Raw genomic sequence first — 22113 nt, forward strand, 5'->3', positions numbered from 1 at the left:
AGGGGTGTTAGAACAGGTTATTTAAAAAGAATAGCACAGGGGCACCTGGGTGGTCAGTGGGATAAACATCTGACTTCAGCTCAGGTCATGATCTCACGGTTCAAGCCCCCGGTCGGGCTCTGTGCTGACAGCTCAGAGCTTGGAGACTGCTTGGGATTCTACGCCTCCCTCCCTCTCTCTCTCTGTCCCTCCCCCGCTCGCACTGGCTCTCTCTCTCTCAAGAATAAATAAACATTAAAAAAAATTTTTTTTAAATAACAGCACAGAAGAGAATTAGATTCTTCTTCATCTCGAGATGACACCGTGCCATTCAGCCAAAAAAAACCATTCTGTTTTCAAATGACAGCATTGCCTTTACACAAATATTGAGAGCCTTTTTGGACTATGCAAGCCACCAAATGATTGTCATTTAAAACAAGTTAATTCACTGCTTTGCGTCTACCATGGGCCTCTTTTCCGGCTTTCACTTACTCTCGGCATATTTATTTTGGGTGGGTCTCTGTTATATGCAAGGACCTGTTCAGTGTTTTGCAAACCGAAGGTCTTTCTGTACACAGTTGCCTTCTCTTGGAATTTCTGTCTATGCACACCCCCTCTATGCATGAACCATAGGGCAGTCCAGCAAAGGAGAGGAATGTTATTTTACCGAGAAGAAGGAGGATGTTGGGAAGGGCTGTTATGAGAGCAAGTCCCCCACCCCCCACTGCCATTTCCTCCCCTCAAAATACTACTCATCTCATCCTTCAAAGCTTGAGCCGTCTTTGCACAAATCCTTTACCGATATTCCCAGTGAAAATTAAGGACTTCTTTCTGTGGAAGAAGATTACAAAATGGAGGAGGCATTGCTAAAAGAGTCACTCAAAATAGAGTCAGAAGGATATCCAGGAAGTAGGACCTGTGCCTGTCTCCAGTTTTCATTCTCAGAACTTTTGACTTTTGTCAATTGCAGATCCCGGAGCTCCTGGAACACCTCCTCCTACTTTGGACTAAAATAGAGATAGTGTAACACCTGTTAGCCAAATAACCAGCCATGTATAGATTTCTTTAAACTCTGCCAGCACCAATCATAATTCTTTCAAAACAACTTATGTAACCTCGTGTGTTTTGCCTTTATAAGCCTGTACACTCTCCCATTGACTTCTGTGGATTCTGTGTCCTCTGTATCATCTGCGTCTCTTGGCTTGTGATTCCTAAGACTCGCAAATAAACATGTTTGGTTGCTTTATAGCTTTGTGGTTTTCTTGGTCGACGCTTCTCCGTTGTCCACCAGGCTATTCTGGGTACTGCTAATGTGGCACTTAGGTCGGGGGACTGGTTCTATGCTGTTTGCTTACCCATTTCTCTCCCCCTTCCCCATGAAGCAAGCAGTGAACTCATTGAAGGAGAGAACTGATTTTCTTGGGCCCACAGTCTCCGGTTTCTAGCAACAATAGTGTCGACCTTAACCATAAAGCCATCAGTTGTTTTTTTTTTTTTTTTTACCAGGAAAAAAAAATTGGGGAATAGTCATTTGGCACATGCAAGCTATGGAAAAACCACGGGGCAGTCCAGCAGACAAAAGCGAGGAATGTTATTTTATGGAGAAGAAGGAGGATGTTGGGAAGGGTTGTTATGAGAGCAAGTCCATTGGAGAAAAGCAAGAGTTGAGAGTGATGTCAGTTTCTTGTAGGCCGAGTTGCAGGGATAGTGGATTTCTGAAAGATTCCGTGTGCATCTTTCCCTGTTGGGGGGTCTGATCATTCTTTCCCGTCGATGATTCTTCTGTTTGAGTCTGTATTGCAGTTCTTCCTGCAATTGTAATTCTTCCTGGTATGGTTCCCAACCCCCCTTCTAGCCTCCCCACCCTGCCCAGCTTCAGTGAGGTTTTCCTTTATTAATTTTCACGGTAATAAGATTAGCAACAATTTATTGAGCACTTCTCCCTTAAGATCTTTACAAACATCTCGTTTAAGCGTCTCAGCAATTCTCTGAGTTTAAGAGAATAAAATGTTCTTTCCATTTTACTGAGTAAAATACTGAGGCTCCATCTGACTAAGTAACTTCCCCGGGGTTCTCATGGCTAAAAGATGACAAAATTGGAGCGATTAAGTTTAGATTATATAATTTGAGTATTCACATGCTTAATAAAAATGCTGTCACAAGTAGTCAACAAATGTTAACCTAATTTAAATAGGACTGACAGAAATGAAAACATCAACTATATTTGGACTTCCCAAATGCAAATTAAATAAGAGACGGCTGAGATATTTAGGCTTTGAAACTTCTGGTAGCATGATTCCAAAGGTCAAATACAGGTCACGGAATTAATTCCTGTTTGGCTAGACGGCCCGTTAGTTTTTGTACAGTTCAAGCCACAGACACGATTTCTCCAGCTTGCAAAAAAGCAGATTTTGACATACTGGATTTAACCAAAATAACTGACTTGGTCTACTTCACTTCCTTTGGGTGGTAGTGAATTGGGTGATTGAGGGGGAAACATCTTGTCCCATTAGAAAATAACATTGTTTGCTTTATGACACGGCCATACAGTAGCCGTGTTTAAGAAAGGGAAAATGTGTTTTCCTCCAATGCATCTTTGACTCCATAGGTTAAGTGTATTAATACATAAGTTTAAATTTTATAGGCGCGGGGCCCTTTGCAAAATGCCCGTAGAAACCCTGCCACTCACTGAAGACATATAAAATATTCACACGTAAAAGAAAAGATGGACTCAGTTCAGGAAGGGGACCTGAAACCAGGGAGATCCTGTTTCCAAGGGGAAGGAGGGTATTTGTGACAGGCGGCTTCCAAAGCTGGAAATCCTTAAAGGAAAAGTACATGACATTTGCTAAGAGGTGCATCTTCATTGTTCTCCCTTGCACCCCACCCAAAGAAAAAACAAAGCGAATGGTAACAAAATGACCTCATCTTGACTGTGGTGATTAACTTGCAGGATGTATGAAGTTGTACACCTTAACTATGCAGTTTTTATTTTCAGCTTTAGCTCAGTACGGCTGGAGGTGGGGTGGGGGGAGGCCCTGACTGTCTTGCCTGGAAAGCACTGCTCTTAGGGAAATATCAAAGGCATCCTTGACCGCTTTGATGGAAGTCAAATGGCTAAAATAAGTAGGGCTTACTTTTTATCATATCATTCCATAATGTATGTAAATGTCAAAGCACTATGTTATACATTAAAACAAACATAATAATGTATGCTAACTATACTTCAGTTCAAATTTAAAGTAAGTAGGGCTCATCCATAAAAAACGGTCTATGAATTTACAAACTTTGAACTCAGGTTTCATCGGAATGCAGCGCAATGTACAATAGAAAAAAAAGTATCTCCTTTGCTCCCCTCTTGTATTTTCTTCTGCCTTGTAAAATGCAAGAGAGGAAAACAGCCCCTAGTATACATTTTGGATCTTCACCGCATCTAGTTTAAATTAGATTCTGGTGCCTGGAAGGAGAAGGGAGTCTCATTAGGGGGAAAACAATTTGGAAACAATGTATTTATACACAGAAGTCATCTCTCAGTCAAGTCAGAGGAAGAAATCTTAAAGTGACTTAAACATTGTTTTTTCTTCTTAAAAGTTGATTGATTCCCTTGTCTCTGGTTTCACTAGAGTATGAGCTTATTATGACATCACTTACTAAGGTTTCACTTACTGAAATCATAAGATGACAGGAACACACACACCCGTGCGCGCGCACACGCAGCCTGTCGGAGAAACTATTAAGGAATGAAAAGAAGCAACAATGAAAGAAAAAATAAGAGAGTTTCCAGCCAGTCTACCCGTGCAGCCAAACCCTCTTTTGGTCATGGCTTAAGACCTGCTTAAGACATCTTATTTTTTAAATATTTCATCCTATTACTGACCCCCCTCCCCCACTCCCCAGGAGACCCTTGGAATCTATGGAGACTATTCAAGCTAAAAATGTATAGACAGCATTATAATATATTCATATACATATATGTCGTTGTATATATAAATCTCTGTCCATTAAATGAGTTTGTGAAAGAAACATATTTCTTCACTTTTCAAAACTCAGTGTATTTCTGTCCTACCCAGTTGGTGACACATTTAATTGACATCAGTCTTTTTTTTTTTTCAATGTTTATTTATTTTTGGGACAGAGAGAGACAGAGCATGAACGGGGGAGGGGCAGAGAGAGAGGGAGACACAGAGTCGGAAACAGGCTCCAGGCTCTGAGCCATCAGCCCAGAGCCTGACGCGGGGCTCGAACTCACGGACCGCGAGATCGTGACCTGGCTGAAGTCGGACGTTTAACCGACTGCGCCACCCAGGCGCCCCTAATTGACATCAATCTTGAGGCTTTCATTTGTATCCTCCTACCCTAGGGTGTGTTGGAAGGAGAGGGTGCACCCGTGAATGCGCATGCCCTCTGGCACTTGACTGTTCACAAAGGTCATCACTGAGGCAGTCAGTCTTTTGTGCTGCTCTGTTCCTGCGGGAGAGTCTCCATAGGTCCCCTGTGCTTGATGTAACACATTGCCCTTCTCTTTAGAGTGATGAACCCTCTCCACAACACTCCTGAAAAGTCATCATTTAAGGCACACTGGCTTTCTCTTTTTCTCTGTCTGTCTGTCTGCCTCTCTTCCTGCTCTGGCTTGGGAGTATCTCCGTTAGACTGATGAAAACCCTTGCTTTACGTTGCCTCCAAGCCCATCTGCTTCACCCATGCGCACGGGTTCCTCCGTGCAGTTCCAAAATCTTTTAAGTTCTCTCTGGGGATTATATTTTTGTAAACACCAAAGATGAACACAGGACTTTTGCTTTCTGCTCTTTCTTTGTGGAAGCGATTTAAAGAAAGCCGGAGTGAAGGCAAGGAAACGGAGGAGCACACAAAAGCAAATCCCGTGAATTAAAATCTTAAAATATGATTCCTATATGCCAATGTGAGTGTCACTCCTCCCAAACAGTGTTTTGTTGTTGTTTTTTTTTATTTTACACTGTGGGTTCCAACCAGATCATAGATTGTGAAATGACCTGGTGGGTCACAATTAGCATTTAAATACTAAATTCATAAGGGGCGTCTGAGTGGCTCAGTCAGTTGAGTGTTGGACTCTGATTTGGGCTGAGGTCATGATCTCAGGGTTCCTGAGCTCCAGCCCCGCGTTGAGCTGTGTGCTGACAGTGGGGAGCCTGCTTGGGGTTCTCTCTCTGTCTCTGCCCCACTGGTACGTGCACATGCGCATGTTCTCTCTCTCAGCAAACAAACTTTTTTTTTTTTAAAAAAAGACTAAATGAATGAAAGAAAGTAAAATAGATTAATAAGGAAACTCATGCCGTGCGATTCCATACAAAGGTATTCTTTAGCATCCAAATTCTTCTCCTCTGAAGTAAAGAACAGAAGAAAATTATGGGACACCTGGGTGGCTCTGTCAGTTAAGCGTCCGACTTCGGCTCAAGTCATGGTCTCGTGGTTTGTGAGTTCAAGCCCCGTGTCGGCTCTGTGCTGACAGCTCGGAGCCTGGAGCCTGATTCAGATTCTATGTCTCCCTCTCTCTCTGCCCTCCCCTGCTCACTCTCTTTCTCTCTCTCTCTTTCTCAAAAATAAATAACATTAAAAAATTTTTTTAAAAAGAAAGGAAAAATTTTCGATAGGATTTCAGAGAAATTCCTAATCAAGTTCTTGGTGTTACAGTATCTGAAATTCACAAAACATAAAGTTCAGTAAACATGGTTATTTCTCACTCTACAAATAGATACTTGAACTCACGTTATATAAATAGGAATCAAATAGATTTGGATAGTCACACACACACACACACACACACACACACTACATGTACTGGACACAATTTAGAGTGGGTTTCTTAATGTAGACTGAAGTAAACGAGATGTTTGGAAGTGATTGGTCTGGTCCTCAGATGCTCGGTGGAATCCTGAAATATTAGGTTTACTGGAAGCCATGGTTTCGTGAAATGAGTTGGGTTTTTAGTCAGGAAGACTGATTCTTGAGTTCTAACTGTACAGGGTGCTAGCTCTATGACCTGGGGCAATTCCTGAACACTTCTGAACTTTCGTAATAAGGGAGGAAATAACAACTTGGCCAGGTTTTGCGAAGGCGAAAGGCGATTCATCCTAAAGGCTACGTATGGCGCACACGTAGCAAACGCTCAGTTAGAAGAGCTCGCCCTTCCTCATCCACTCAGTTAAGAATATCTGCTACCTACTGACAGTAGACCCCGACTTCGTCCTGTTGCCTCCACCTCCACTGCTCTTTTCTTATTTCTGGCTACCGTCCTCGCTCACGTAGACCACGGTGGGAGACCCAACATTTCCCTCTAGTTCCGGTCTGCCTCCTTCCTCCAGCTGCTGTGATCATTCTGAATTAAATAGATGACTACGTCACTCTTTCTTTTTATTGTGGAAAAAGCACACAACATCAAATTCACCTTGCAGCAACTCGCGAGTTTACCATTCAGTGTTGTCAACCGCACAGGCGTGGTTGTGTGAAGTATACATACAACCATACATACAGTGGTTGGTGCAGTATATTCCCAGAACCCCCTTGCCCTCCTACGTGACTGAAACTTTGTACCTACCAAGGAACAACTCCCCACCTCCCTTTACCCCAAGCCAACCTGGCACTCCCTGACTTAAAATCTTGCGATGACGATGCTTTGCCCTCCTGTGCCTTAAGAATCATAGACGAATGTCTCTAGGATTGCCCCTCTCCAGTGTCCTCTTCCACTGCGGCCCATCTTGCCCTCAGGCCTTCAGCCACACTCGGCGGCGTTCGGCCTGGCCGTCCCATCTCCCTGAATCGAGGAATTCTCTGCTCCTTTTCCCCGGAGCCTCTTCCTACCCACGCTTCTGCTCTTAGCATGGGTGTCGCTTTCTCCAGGAAGCTCTCCCCAGCCTCCTATGTCTGGCTACGTGCCTTTATAAGTTAGAATGGCAGCAAATAATGGGAAAACCCAAATAAGAGTGGCTTAAATAAATAAGAGTTTATTTCTATGACTCAACAAGAAGCGTGGATGCGGAACTTGGCTGGTTTGGTTCAGGAAGTCAGTTATGCCAGGGGATCGGTATTGGCCAGTCTAGAATTCCTTTGACCTTTCCCTCATGGTTCCGAGATTGTTACAGCTTCTTTTAGCGTTCGTTCTCTGGCACCACATGGAAAGATCAAAGCAGAGGTAGGAGCAGGGCTCAGAGTTTCTCCTGGGTACCTCTTTCTTATTCAGAGGTGAAAGAGTCTGTCCAGAATCCCCTAGAAGACTTCCGTATATATGTCATTGGCCAGAACTGTATCCCATGCTTACACCTAAGCCAGGACCTGGCCACCTTTTCCAGTGATCAAGGGATGTGATACCAAGAAGCATGTGGTTTTGGAGAGGCAACAGAGATGATCTTATAGCTCCCGTTCGCTCTTTGCTTAGCAAGCTGTACGCCTTCATCTCCGCTCTATCTGGAAACCTCCCTTTGCTCATCTGTGGCAGCCAGACTTTAAGATGATTCCCCCAACGCCATTCCCCCACATCCTAGTGTTCATGCCTTCGCATAGTCCCCTCCAACATCATAGGAGAATTCATTTCTTTGACCGATAGAAAGCAGCAGAAATGGTGGCAGGTCATTTCTGAGGCTAGACCATTCTGCTTGCTCTCTTTTGCACTGTCCACTCTTGGGGATGCCAGTCACCATGTTGTGAGGACCCTCAGGTGTTCCATGTAGTAAGGAGCTAAGGCCTTCTGCCAATAGTCAGCAAGGAACCGATGCCCCTTTCCAGCAGCTATTTGGGTGAACCCTCTGGGAAGTAAACTTTCCTATCCCAGTCTTACCTGCAGATGATGCAGGTCTGGCTGAGAGTCCGTGAACCAGAATCACCCAGTTAGGTCACTTTTGAATTTGTGACCCACATCAACTGTAACACAATAAATGTTTATTGTTTTAAGCCCCTAAAGTTTGTGATGATTTGTTATGCAGCAAGAGATAACTGATACATTATCTGACTGCCCCAGTAACGTATGTTTCTTTTCTTAAGTTTATTTATTTATTCACTCTGAGAGAGAGAGAGAGAGAGAGAGGGAGCAAGAGCGAGAGAGAATGGAGGGAGGGGCAGAGAAAGAGGGAGAGAGAGAGAATCCCAAGTAGGTTCCACGCCGTGCTGTTAGTGCAGAGCCTGACTCAGGGCTTGAACCCATGAACCATGACATCATGACCTGAGCCAAAATCAAGAATCGGATGCTTAACTGACTGAGCCCCCCAGGCCCCCCAAATACCACTTCTTAGTTTAAAAGCATTCAGCAGGGGCTCCTGGGTAGCTCAGCCAGTAATTGTCCAACTTCGGCTCAGGTCATGATCTCACAGTTGGTGAGTTCGAGCCCTGCATCAGGCTGTCTTCTGTCGGCACAGAGCCCACTTCAGATCCTCTGTCCCCTACTCTCTCTGCCCCTCCCCTGCTCTTGGGTACTCTCTCTCTCTCTCTCTCAAAAATAAATAAACATTGGGGCGCCTGGGTGGCTCAGTCGGTTGAGCAGCCGACTTCGGCTCAGGTCACTATCTCGCACTCTGTGAGTTCGAGCCCCGCATCAGGCTCTGTGCTGACAGCTTGGAGCCTGGAGCCTATTTCGGATTCTGTGTCTCCCTCTCTCTGACCCTCCCCTGTTCATGCTCTGTCTCTCTCTGTCTCAAAAAGAAATAAGCATTAAAAAAAATTAAAAAAAAATAAACATTAAAAAAATAAAAGTGCTCAACAGCTTCCTATTGTACTAGGAATATTTCACACTTCTTGCAATTCATCTTTCTTTCTTTCTTTCTTTCTTTCTTTCTTTCTTTCATTCATGACCAAATGGGTACATACTGTAGAGATACCAGGACAGGACATTTACACTGGGCTCTGAGACAAATAGGCACTGAAGCTCAATTATTCGCTAAGAAGAAAACGTAAAGAGGACAACTGCTCTCACTCGTACTTGATGTCCCCTCTGGAGTCCCTTTCCAGATCATTGCTTGCCTGGCCCCTTCTGGTATCACTCAGAAATCACCTCCTCAGGGGTGCCTGGGTGGCTCAGTGTGTTGAGTGATCGACTTCAGCTCAGGCCTTGATCTCACGGTCTGTGAATTTGAGCCCCGTGTTGAGCTCTGTGCTGACAGCTCAGAGCCTGGAGCCTGCTTCAGATTCTGTGTCTCCCTCTCTCTCTGCCCCTACCCCACTTGCTCTCTCTCTGTCTCAAAAATAAATATTTTTAAAAATTTTTTAAAAAGAAAAAAAATTCACCTCCTCAGTGGAGGGTTCCTTCACCATCTCACTTATGTTACCTGCTCCTAGAATTTTCCAACCAAAAATATGTTTACTTTCTGTATAGGACATCTTACCATCTGCAATGATCACATTTAGTTATTCATTTATTTGTGTTCTGCCTTCTCTGATTAGAATGTTCCCTCTTTGGGACGCCTGGGTGGCTCAATCTGTTAAGCGCCTGACTTCGGCTCAGGTCACGATCTCGGGGTTTGTGAGTTCGAGCCCCGTGCTGGGCTCTGTGCTGACAGTTAGGAGCCTGGAGCCTGCTTCAGATTCTGTGTCCTCCTCTCTGTCTGCCCCTCTCTCTGCCTCTCTCTCTGCCTCTCTGCTGCTCATGTTCTGTCTCTGTCTCTCAAGAATAAAATAAACATCAAAAAAATTATTTTTAAAAAGCATGTTCTCTCCTTGAGGGCAAGGACAGCTCTGCCGTAGTCACCACCCTCTCCCCAGTGCTGGGCACATAATAGAAGTGTAGTAAACAGCTGTTGAATGAATTAGTGAAAATCATCCAGTTTTAGTAACTAACTAGCTGACTAGTGACTGACAGGCAAGCCTTATAAGCAGATTAACCAGGCCAAGAGAAAGGCTATACTTTTTATGAGCTGCAGCAAAAAACAAAACAAAACTGGGGCGCCTGGGTGGCGCAGTCGGTTAAGCGTCCGACTTCAGCCAGGTCACGATCTCGCGGTCCGTGAGTTCGAGCCCCGCGTCGGGCTCTGGGCTGATGGCTCGGAGCCTGGAGCCTGTTTCCGATTCTGTGTCTCCCTCTCTCTCTGCCCCTCCCCCGTTCATGCTCTGTCTCTCTCTGTCCCAAAAATAAATAAACGTTGAAAAAAAAAATTTTTTTTAAATAAAAACAAAACAAAACAAAACAAAACAAAACAAAACTTCAAAATTAGAAAAGGACAGCTTACAGCCCTGCGAATGTTTCATGGGATTCTAATTGGGGCACCTCCTCATGGTCAAGAACACTTAACAAAATCGCAGGGTTAGGGCTACTTTGGAAGGAGCCTAGGAAGGTGCTTTCAAGGCATCTGTGTGCATCCAGAATAACTCCCCCACGCAGATCCGGACTGTGGAAGGGTTGGGACTCTAATTTCTTTCCAAAGGCCAAGAGATTATTGATTAGTAATATTTTTAGCCGCAAGTTAACAGCTTGTATTCGTCTGCTGGGGCTACCATAACAAAATGCCCTAGGCTGGGTGGCTTAAACAACCGAGATTTATTTCTCACTGTTCTGAAGGCTGGGAAGTCCAAGATCAAGGGGCCCGTTGATTCAGTTCCCGGTGAGAGCCCACAGCCTGGCTAGCAGATGGCTACCTTCTTGCTATGTGTGATCTCTCTCTCTCTCTCTCTCTCTCTCTCCTTCTTCTTATAAAGCCCCTAATTCCATCGTGAAGGTCCCACCCTCATGACTTTATCTAACCCTAATTACCTCCCAAAGACCTCACCTCCAAACAGTAGCGCATTGGAGGTTAGGACTTCAATATATGAATTTGGTGGCGTGAACACAATTCAGTCCATAGCAGTACATGAATAGCTCGCTTGGGGGGTGATTTTCCTTCGGGTAGGTAGTTGCAAGCGTTGAGTCAGCATCCCCAAGATGTTTGGGTGCATATTCTCCTGGCCCCCCTCAGACTCCTCTTTCCTTGCGTATGCCTCGCCAGCCAAGGTGGTGAGAGACAGTCTTCCAGCAATAACAAACAACCAACACCTCTGTGTGCTTCGCCACTGCAAGTGCTATGCTCGTGTTTTAGTCCCTTACAAGTTTTCCAGCCTCGCGAGACACCCGGGCAAGTCTCGGATCCACTCACTGTGTCTGCGATGACTCCTGGTGGCAAAGGGAGAGGGTGAGCAAAGGAGAAAGCCCGGAAGAGGAGAGCAAAAGAGGGACGGGGGAAGTAAAGGAGGAAATGAAAAGAGAAGGAAGGAAGAATGGAAGGGGAGGAAGGGAAGACAGGCAGCGATTAAAAAGAGCCACCTAGCAGAGAGGAGGAGGGAGGAAGAATGCAAAGGCTGAAGGAGGCGAGCGGGAGAGAAGGAGGGGGGCACCGTCAGGGGCGCAGCCTGAACCCCGCCCTTGGGCAGGCTTTACTGCATCGCACCCGTGCAAGGATCCCGCAGGGCGGGTATCAGCACCACCCATAGCACGGATGAGGAAACTGAGGCCTCATGAAGCTCACGCAGCGATTCATCTGCACCATTCAGGAATGGGACTGGGTATCAGTGGAGGCTTTCAAGGTCATGTGCTTGTCACTAAATCACAGGAGAGAAGACAGGAGTATGGGAGGGAGGGAGCGTTGATGGGGAGGAGCCGGGGAAGGAACAGGAAGAACAGGGAGGAGACCAAGTAGGCCAGATCCAAGGGGACATCTGGTGCCCTTTTGTCTTCATTAGAGCTGTGGATACTGTCTCACGACGATGCGCGCTATTCGCTTGGTTAGTCGGGCTCCAGGTTGGTACTCCTTACAAACCCCAGGGGGGTTGCCGGTAAATGGTGTCTTTGGCTTTAGTTCCGGGTGAGACTGACTGTCTAGAACGCAAGATTTGGTTCTGGTTCTCCGAGAGGCTGGAGCTAAGACTTCACCCCACCCAACTTTATCTGAGAGCCCCCACGGTGAGATGGCTCGGAGTAGCCATGTGGCCCTGGAATGGGGGTCCCAACATAACAAGGCGCATTTGTCCCAAGCCTCAAACTAACCGAGGACCGCAAGTCTACTCTTTGGCAATGTTCTTCCTTTCTCTGCCCCTCCTTCTCCTCCTTCTCCTCTTCCTCTTCCACTTCTCTTTTCATACTCTTTCCCTCTTTCCTCTATTCCTTTCCTTCCTCTCTTCTTTTTTTCTTTTCTTCTCTCTCTCTCTCTCTCTCTCTCTCTGTTTCCACATGACAGCCCTTGATCTACTCAGCTCCAAGGCCCTTCAGTCCGGGTTTCTCATTCCCAGAAGATAGAAATATTTCACTGACAGGCTAGTCAGGTGCTTCCGCTTGGAGTACCATGCACGGTCCCATAGTACCCCATGTGGCTACTGGGTATGGCCCGTGGATCACCTGAATTAGTGTTTCCTGCATACATCAAGCATTTATGGAGTGCCTACTGTATGCCAGGGAACACTCAGACGACTGCAACACGGTTTCCATCTTCAGTGGTTTCTAGCAATCTTGGGGAATTCCTGTTCACATTTTGCCGACTTTCCATAAAATCGGTTCCCGTTTAGTGTACTCACAGATTTGGAACCTTGACACCGTCCTCTTTCACTCGTGTGTAGGAGTAGAATTAAGAGCTGTAGCTCTGGAGTTGGACCTAAGTTCAACTTGGCTTAATTGTGGCTCTAGGCACATTTCTTAATTTCCCTTCTCTGTGCTTTGGCTTCCTTGCCTGCAGTAGGACAACAGCACGAGTCAATAGCTTGTGTGTGTGTGTGTGTGTGTGTGTGTGTGTGTGTGTAAGAATGAGAATGCATAAAAGTGATGCATGCACACAGATGCCCAATGGTTGTAAGCTTTTTCTGCTCCTGTTACTATGGCCCTGGTGCTGTTGATCAAAATTGGCTTTCAGAAAAATTGAACTGATTTGATCAATATCCCTCACTATCTACTGGTGGAACTAGACTGTATTTTAGGTAGAAGCGAAGCCATCCCCACATCTATACGGCCCTGAATCCTAACTCTAGGGCAATATAACTGTCCAGATAGCAGAACACCGGGCAAATCACCTCCATCCCGAGCCTGTGGCAGTTAGTGGCAACTACATGACTCTAAGCTTTTGTGATATTTCAGGACTAGTTGTTGAAAGTTGTGTGTGTGCCCCCCACGTGCACCTGTTGTGTTGTATGTGTGCACGTGAGTGTGCAGGCCTTTTCTCCCCATCCTACTTTGCTTTTGAAACATATTAAAGGAGTTGTTCTCGTAGAAATTGTAGTCAAATTGGAAATTAAGAATTCGATGAGAAATCAGAAAATGGGAACTCCGAGAATCCTCTAGCCAAATTCTTTCAGATATTCGAGAGTTCTCTCCTCTCTGTAGTGATCACTGAGGAATCATGTGTCAGGAAGGAGCCTTCTTGTCTTCTTGGGCCCCAGGAACCATATAATGAGCAGATCCCCAGCCGAGCTGGGTTGAATAGGTCGCATGAAGGGGAGCTAATTCTATTCGTGTGAAGCAGTCGAGCTTTGGGGATGTTTGTTACACCCGGCCTCTCTTGACTAACACTAGCAATTTGAACTTCACAGCGGAAACCAGTTATGTCCAGATTTTCGGCGCTAAGGGGAGGGATCCCAGCTGAGATGGGGATTACCCTGTAAGCATTCAGCGAGCACTTGCTTGTTCCAGGGTTATGTGGGAATCTGATGTGCAGACATGAAGTTGTTTCTTTTCTCGGGGCGTGTGTAGCAAAGAGGGTGAAACAAAGCAGTGAATTAGTGACTTCAGGTCAAGAGGGCTCAGGCTGTTCCTGGACTATTACGAGACTGGCAAAAAGTATTGGTTGAGTTAGGTCTTGATAAGCAAGTGAAAGTGAGTTAAGACAAGAAGCAAGTGGAGGGCATTTCAAGTGGAGGGAACCGTGGTATGAAGCAGGAACACATGGAAAATCCTGACACCTTCAGGGAACTATGAAGACACATTGTATCTGGGTCAAAGGTGAGTGAGGAGACATAGGCCGGAGTGAAACTAGAAAGGCAGGTCCAGACCACCTCGGGCTCGAATGTCATTTGGCATACCATGGGACGGTCCTGAAAGACTTTTTTGTTCCGTGTATTCCTCGCGGCAATCCTGTGAGGCAAGAGTACCATCCCTGATACATAGGGCTCAACTGGGGTTTAGAGGCCAAATGAGACTTCTTTTTAATCGTTCATTCTCAAGTCTATCTATCTATCTATCTATCTATCATCTATTGTCTATCTATCATCTATCTATCTATCTGTCATCTATCTATCTATCTATCTATCTATCTATCTATCTATCATCTATTATTTATCATCTATCTATCTATCTATCTATCATCTAGCTATCTATCATCTATCTATCATCTATTATTTATCATCTATCTATCATCTATCTATCTATCTATCATCTATTATTTATCATCTATCTATCATCTATCTATCTATCTATCTATCTATCTATCATCTATCTATCATCTATCGTCTATCTATCATCTATCTATCTATCTATCTATCATCTATCTATCTATCATCTATCTATCTATCATCTATTATTTATCATCTATCTATCTATCTATCTATCTATCTATCATCTATCTCTATCTATCATCTATCTAGCTAGCTAGCTAGATATCTAGCTATCATCTATCTATCATCTATCTATCTATCTATCTATCTATCTATCATCTATCTATGAATGGCATAAGTGACACAGAACATTGTGTCAGTTTAAGGCGCCCAGTGTGTTGATTGGATATATTCCTCTATTGCCATATGATTACCGCCATAGTGTTAGCCAACACCCCTATCACGTCTATAATTACCGTCTCTTTTTTTGTGGTGAAAACATCTACAGTCTAGTGTCTTTGCAACTTTGAAGTATACAACGCAGCATTGTTGACTATAATCACCATGCTGGGCCTTGCAAACTTGTAGTTAGGAGATGAATAAGTTCTGGAGATCAAATGAGGTATTTCAATTCCACGCGACTAGTAAGTAAGCCACCAGCTGAGACCTGAATGGTGTTGTCTGAGTTCCCCAGCTTCTTATCTATGCTTGTCCTTGCCTCTGGCAGCGTCTGGGTTCTCAGATCTTCCACTGAATGCCTTTATTTTGCCATATGATGTCCCCTAAAGTGTCTCTTCAGAGCCATCCTATCTGAAGAGTCTCCTCACCCTGATTTCCCCATCCCTCCTACTCCGAATTAATTATTTCTCTTCAAAACACTTATTACAATCTGAAAACTTTCTTTGTCATATACTCTACTTACATGCTTTTTCCTTGCGATTCTCCTTTAGAGTATAAGCTCCATGAAAACTTGACTGTTGTTCATTTTATTGATCACCATATCCCTTGCACTGAGCATAGGTACCTGACTCATGGTGGATGCCTAATGAATATTCATGGAAGGAAGGAATGAATGGTCCAACGAATGACTTCCTCAAGGGCATAGTCTGGGAGACAGCCCTGTGCTTATGCTGAAGGTTTAGAGTAAAACTTTGATCCAAGAAAAAGATTTTATGCTGATTTGACCCATTATGGGACACCCCCCTCCCCTAATTCCTATATTTTATCCAGGATTAGTATTGAGAGGTTAGAGCAAAGAAGGTCTTTTTCAAAAACAAAAGCAGGGACACCTGGATGGCTCAGTTGGTTGAGTGTCCGACTCTGGATTTCAGTTCAGGTCATGATCCCAGGGTTGTGGGGTTGATCCCTGAATCAGGCTCTGCTCTGGGTGTGGAGTCTGCTTGAGATTCTCTCTCTCTCTCTCTCTCTCTCTCTCTCCCTCCCTCTCCCCTGCAAGTGCTCTCTCTCTCTTTAAAAAAAAATTTTTTTAGGGGCGCCTGGGTGGCGCAGTCGGTTGGGCGTCCCACTTCAGCCAGGTCACGATCTCGCAGTCCGTGAGTTCGAGCCCCGCGTCGGGCTCTGGGCTGATGGCTCAGAGCCTGGAGCCTGTTTCCGATTCTGTGTCTCCCTCTCTCTCTGCCCCTCACCTGTTCATGCTCTGTCTCTCTCTGTCCCAAAAATAAATAAACGTTGAAAAAAAAATTTATAAAAAAAAATTTTTTTTAATTGAAAAACAAAACAAGTGAACATAAAAAAATCTTCCAAAGCAATCAAGGAAGGCTATGTGTTTAGCAAGGATCTTTCAAATTTATCAAATATATGTTGAGCACTGAGTACATTTCAAACATCTCCAAGGAGGAAATGATAAATATCACCACGTCCTTACTCATGTTACCTAAAGCTGGCATCTTTTTTTCACCATTGTTTTATGTTGTTGACTTGCAGTGATCATCTCAATGACATTTTATATCTGGAAAAACCATGGTTCCTGGGCAAAAGAGTCCTAATGGACTGAGCACTGTGAGGAAATAAATCAAAGATACATACAATTGCAGCATTTTAGGGTTATGTGGCCTCGCATACAATTTCAGCTCATGTCTTTTGCTTATAGAAGGAGAGCAGGATCACAGATTCTAAGTGACATGTCTCAGGGGACACGTAAGATAGTTGAGAGATCTGGATCCTCTGATTCCCACTTTCCAGATTTTCCTGTGTAGACAATGAAACATTGAAAACAAAAAAGAATAAAGGGAGTTTCTTCCTTTCAAAGAAATATTGAACCGCTCGAAGGGGCCACGGCGACTGATGGGATTTGTAACGAATCATGATTTCTACTCGATGATTGCTTAACCAAACAGAAGCTCCCAGTTGAATCGGGGTGAACTCTTTTTTTTTTTTTTTTAATTTATTTTTGGGACAGAGAGAGACAGAGCATGAACGGGGGAGGGGCAGAGAGAGAGGGAGACACAGAATCGGAAACAGGCTCCAGGCTCCGAGCCATCAGCCCAGAGCCCGACGCGGGGCTCGAACTCACGGACCGCGAGATCGTGACCTGGCTGAAGTCGGACGCTTAACCGACTGCGCCACCCAGGCGGCCCTGGGTGAACTCTTTATTACCTGACAGGAGGTCAGCTACTCGCTTTGGTTGTTCTCTCTGTTTCTGAGGGGTTGTTTGGATGCAACTGCACCTGTAATCATTATTTTCAACCTACATGGATAACGCTCTGTTGACTCATGCTCACATTTAGAGTTGAAAGCTCGGTTTTGTCCTTGCTAATTAAAATTACCTCATCCCTGAGACGGGCAGGGAAGATAGCCGTTCTATCCCACTGCATAACAGATAAGATGTGTGGAAACACCAGGACCTGTTTATTTGAATCCGATTACCATCCCCTCGGGAGTGCCAGGACATCGAAGTATTCGTAGTGAGTTTATGAATTTCTCCTGGTCATATGCTCTTGCCTTCCTCTCACTGAGTGGCGGAAGAGGTTCCTATAACTGGAAGTTTCTTGAACATGGTTGGAATGGAGTGGGTTATTGGGGGCACTTTGGTCGCACTGATCTCTGTGGGCGCCAGGATCCCATGACCGTTGGCTTCACAGATTCATGGGGGCTTTTGCAGGGAGAGCAGGGGCTGGTGACCCAGGTCAAGTGGGGCTGTCGTAGGCAGTGAGAAGAAAATGCAGCGTCTGGTTCTTGTACTGTTGAATGTGAAACACGGTCAAGGCGGCCTTAGCCACAGAGTACTTTCTCCGCCCTTTGTGGACCAGACATCTGCAGGGTTGAGGGAGAAGGTCACGTTCCAGGTGCAACACGAGTGAAAAGAGTGTAGAGAAGCCGAGAGGTAGCTTCTAGAACGTCTGGGGCCACAGTTGCGGGGGCCAGCCCAGAGTCCCCCGAGTTCACAGATACTGGGTACTAATATCCGTTTTGCTGACGATGTGGTCGTTTGCGGTTTGCCTTTGGTGGCAATCCTTTTAAGCTCTTTCAGTCCCAACTAAAGGATAAACACTTTAACTATTCACATCCGTTCTCAAGTGAGAACTTCTTCATTGTTTTGAAATACTCTGTAACAAAACGTTTGACTGCCTTTGAAATCTGTTTACAGGCCCGCCAGGCATTGCCTCAACACTTGTCAGTGAAGGAAGAGAAGGATCTTTTGGATTCTGTAAATTTCATTTCAGCGGTTGCAAATCCTGGATGGTTGTAAAAGGGTTTTACGCTTCATTATCACCTACGTGTGCAAAGACATTTTTTAGTGGTGGTAGCTATTAAGATTTTGAAAAGAGCCTCATTAAAACGTATCCATCAGAAATTGTGGGTGGCCAATTCAAGCATAAAATCCACTATAGAATAAAAGTTATCACCAGAGAAACAAGTTAGAATTTTCATTGGATTTCAGTTGGATGTTTCGCTCAAGTTTAATATTTACTACGTTCCGCAACGCTTTTTATCTTTTATCATAATTATGTTTTATAAGAAAATTTAATGATTTTTTCCCTCTACTCCCAGCTTTCCTGCACTAAAAAATAGTATCACATTTCCTGTTGCAGTAAAAAGGGTTCCACACTACACCTTACTACCCTCAAGGGTCCTTTTACCAGTTCCTATTGTGGTAACACTAATGACCCCTGTAAGAAGTGATTTATAGTTTATTTGAAAAGAAAACACTCCCTGGTTTACATAACAACTTGGTGAATGAGGCAGATTGTTTTTCTGTCTTTGTAACGATGAGGACAGAAAACAGTGAGGTTAACAGTCTTTCCCACATTGAAGCAAACTGTCAATGGCCTACGTCTTTGCCTCCTGTCCTGTGCTCGCAGACCCATGCAAAGTTACTCAAGAAAAGAGATGACTTTCCCCAGCCAAACTAGAAAATCGAGACAATTCTGGTTGTTATTAGTACCCTCGCCATGGCAAAGAATTTTAAGCGCGTAATCCCAGAAATCCACGTAAACGTTCATCTTAATATGTTACTTTCATCCTTTCATTTGCAGACGATGCTCTGGCTCGTGAGGAGTAGAATATCTTTTTTTTTTTTTAAGTACCAGCCTCCACCCGCCTCTCATCCTCACCTGCCCCGAGGGTCACCTGAACTCCATTGTCTAAGCACCTGCTCCACACCGCCCCTGAACGTCTGTCCACCATCACCCCTTGGGGCCTTCCCTCCCTCTGGTCACCTCAGTGACCCCTTTACGTCATTGTGGTATCCTCGGAGAATATTTCCCCGATTCCCTGTCCCCAGCTGCTCCTATCACAGGCTCTGAAAAGATCACGCAGCACATTCTTGGTTCTACTTCTCAACTTGGCAGTTTTTCATTTACTCGGCAGTTATGTGATGAACGTCTATTTTTCCCACCAAACCATTTGCTGCCTACGAGAAAGGACTGCGTCTTTTTTTTTTTTTCCTCCCCATTGTGTCCCCAGGGAGCAATTTTGAGTCTGATCAAATGTAAATGCTTAGTGCATCTCAGCTGCTATTTAATCTTATTATTTTTTAGTGTTTTCGATGTTTATTTTTGAGAGAGAGAGAGAGAGAACATGAGCAGGGGAAGGGCAGAGAGAGAGAGAGGGAGACACAGAATCCGAAGCAGGCTCCAGGCTCTGAGCCGTCAGCACAGAGCCCGATGCGGGGCTCGAACCCGCGAACTGTGAGATCGTGACCCGAGCCGAAGTTGGAAGCTTAACCGACTGAGCCACCCAGGTGCGCCCATAGTAAGTTTTTACAAGGAAATAACCATTAACTTTGCCCAGGGCATTCAGGAGGGACTTCTCAGGAGCCACTAACATATGAGGTGAATTCTAAAGGGTAAGGAGGGATTTCTCCAGCAGATGAGCTGGGTCGGGGAGTTCTGAGGGGAGGTGGGGGGGGGGGGCAGGCTCTCCAGGCAGAAGTGAGGAAAATCGGCTGGTTGATTCGGATGAAATGGAGCTTGCGGGGTGGAAGGGGTGGTGTACTCGGAGCTCAAAGCCACAAGGAAACACGAACCCCACGGTGTGGTCCGGCCACCACGTTGCTGAGACACATGGTGGAGAAGGTCCAGGAAAGCATCCTGGTAAAATGAAAGAGACCACTGGGAGCTGGCAGAAACTAACTTCATTCATTCCCTTCTTCATTTGGTAGAAGTATCTGGGGCGCCAGGAGCCGCCCAGGTCAGAAACGCAAAGAATGCCAGGTGGTGGAACCGTAAAACACGGCAAGGCTCTTTGGGCCAAGGTTGGACATTTAAGAGGCTGCTCGTCCTTATTCAAACCCGCGTATGCCTTTTTAAGGCACAATAACCATGAAGTGGGAGGGATATATTTCACGTATGAACTAACATGTGTTCTTGCTGACAAAAAATATTACACCCTGGGTTACACACACCATGTTCAGTGTTTAAATTTTTAAGCAGAAATAAACATTCCGAGTGATCACGTAGAACGACAGAACTAAGTTTATTCTTATTTACTTTGAGAGAGATAGAGAGAGCGAGTGGGGGAGGGGCGGAGAGAGAGGAAGACAGAATCCCGAGCGGGTTCCACACTGTCCTCGAAGAGCTCGGCGCGGGGCTCGAACTCACAAACCATGAGATCATGATCTGAGCTGAAATCAAGAGTCAGAGCCTTCACCGACTGAGCCGCCCGGGGGCCCCTAGAATGACAGAAGTAAAGCAACTCTCTTTTGTTTATCTTTACATCCCTGCACTGTCCCTGGTTGTTGTTGTTATTGTTGTTGTTGTTGTTGTTGTTGTTGTTTTTCTCACCTGTTGGTTAAATAGAGGAATGAATGCGTCCTGCCACAGACGCTGGAGACGTTGAACAGCACTGTACCTGAGGTGAGCACGGACGATTCCAAATCGTTACACGCTTACTCTCAAAATAATGTGTGTAGCCAGATCTGCCCGTGTCAAGGGGGTTCTTGAACCAACTTCCGTTTTATTCATGGACAATGAACGTGCCCGTTTGGGCTTTATCTGCACATTAGTAAAACCCAACTTCAGTAACAGCAATGGGGCCCACTTACAACAGCAAATATTTGGAAGGAATGTGCGTTTTCTCTCTGACCTTATTTAGAATTGCCAGCGAATGGTGATCATAAAAGCAGGTGGAATTTCAGCTAGGTATGTTCTTGTGATGAAGGTTGCATAAGTTAATATGTAAAGTGTTTATTTTTTTCCAATATTTTAAAGTTTATTCATTTATTTTGAGAGGGAAAGAGCGCAAGCAGGGGAGGGGCAGAGAGAGGGAGAGAGGGAATCCCAAGCAGGCTCTGTGCTCTCAGTGCAGAGCCCGATGCGGGGCTCGAACTCACGAACCCTGACATCATTTCCTGAGCCAAAATCAGGAGTTGGATGCTTCACTGACTCAGCCACCCAGGCGCCCCAGTATGTGAAGACTCAGAATTTTAAAATGAAGGGTTATTTTGGGGAAATTGGTTTATGCATTGTCGCATGCCAGTTTTCCAAATTTGGGCAAGGTATATAACCTCTCTGCCTCAGTTTGGCACGAGGTGTTATTGTAAGGAAAGTGGGAAGATGGATCTATAACAGCCTCATGCTGTGTGCACCTGCTCACTGCTCAAAAATCGATGATTTTTATTACTATCATTATTACATATGAGCGCTGTCCAACAGAAATAGAATGCAAGCCACAAGGCCTGCCATAAATGGAATGTCAAGTTTCCAGTATCCACATTTCAAAAGTAAAAAGAAAGAAGTTGAAATTAATTTAATAATTTAAAACAAGCTAAATTCGTATTAGAACAACAACTTATTGACACGAAGTAACTTAAAAGTACGTTTCATGTAACCCAACGTAGCCAACTGTTACCACTTTCAACATCAATATACAAATCAACAATGAGATTGATTTCATTGTTTTCCTAGTCTTTGGAATCCAGTGTGTATCATATACCAGACCGTGTCTCAGTTTGAGCCACTCAGACTGCAAATGCTTAATAGGCACAGGTGACTCTGTCAGATAGCACAGGTATAGACAGTTACTCTAAACGGTGGCGTAGATTGAGGCTATAAATAGTTTGGGTAGTCAAGTACAATCAGGGGTGTCTGAGGGTCATCCTGAACTTTGAAATATTTTATATAAAGTACAGATGTTCTTTATATAAGATGTGTGCGTGTGTGTGTGTGTGTGTGTGTGTGTGTGTGCACTATTCTAATGATGTACCAAATAAAGATCTTCGTAAGGGTCCACTTAGAGTTCAGTGCAAGGCTGTTTTTCCTATAAACATTTATGCTTCCATTGGTCAGCTTTTGAGACCTCTGTCTACTGAGGTTGATCGCACTGCCTGCCAGGAATCTTACAGCTAAGTTGAGTATTCTGTCGTGACAGTTCTCTTCAGCCAAAGTGTTTTCT

This window comes from Felis catus, chromosome F2 (assembly GCF_018350175.1).
Source record: "Felis catus isolate Fca126 chromosome F2, F.catus_Fca126_mat1.0, whole genome shotgun sequence".
NCBI classification, from domain to species: Eukaryota; Metazoa; Chordata; class Mammalia; order Carnivora; family Felidae; genus Felis; species Felis catus.